This window comes from Triticum dicoccoides, unplaced genomic scaffold (assembly GCF_002162155.2).
Source record: "Triticum dicoccoides isolate Atlit2015 ecotype Zavitan unplaced genomic scaffold, WEW_v2.0 scaffold146918, whole genome shotgun sequence".
Lineage (NCBI taxonomy): Eukaryota > Viridiplantae > Streptophyta > Magnoliopsida > Poales > Poaceae > Triticum > Triticum dicoccoides.
Window position 1 is genome coordinate 116 of NW_021204499.1, and position 716 is coordinate 831.

A 716-nucleotide genomic window follows, 5' to 3' on the forward strand; every position below is an offset into this window, starting at 1 on the left:
TCACCCCTCCCTCCATGCCGCAGCAACACGAGTTTTTTCCACCCCTTTCAGAAAGCGCTCTTTGCGCCACAAAGCCGCCCCAAGACGCGCGAGCAATGAGCATCGAGCTTAAACATATCGCAAACGTCAAAAATAATATAACGGGATTAATATATATCGCGCACGTGCGATATGTTTGTCACAAGGCACAAAAAATAATTATAAAAGGAATGCAACACGAGGACTTCCCAAGAGGTCACCCATCCTAGTACTACTCTCGCCCAAGCACGCTTAACTTCGGAGTTCTGATGGGATCCGGTGCTTTAGTGCTGGTATGATCGCATCCAACATGTTTCCCCGTCTTCGTCCCTTATGCTTGCCACTCCCAGGTCCGCTCCAAAGACGATTCTACATTCTCACTACCATTACAACCGTTCCCTAACAATGGATAATGTCCTATACTACTTACTCTCCCGCTCAATCACGGAGACGAGTTTTCCACGGTTTCCACCCCTCCCTCCATACCGCAGCAACACGAGTTTTTTCCACCCCTTTCAGAAAGCGCTCTTCGCGCCACAAAGCCGCCCCAAGACGCGCGAGCAATGAGCATCGAGCTTAAACATATCGCAAACATCAAAAATAATATAACGGGATTAATATATATCGCGCACGTGCGATATGTTTGTCACAAGGCGCAAAAAATAATTATAAAAGGAATGCAACACGAGGACTTCCCA

General features: G+C 47.3%; 1 non-coding gene across 1 annotated transcript; it reads right to left on the minus strand.

Moving 5' to 3' along the window:
- Positions 1 to 206: 206 nt before the first annotated feature.
- LOC119343926 lies at positions 207 to 325 on the minus strand. The gene has a single exon (XR_005166342.1). It is a non-coding gene; the product is annotated as a 5S ribosomal RNA (ribosomal RNA).
- Between the last annotated feature and the right edge of the window lie 391 nt (positions 326 to 716).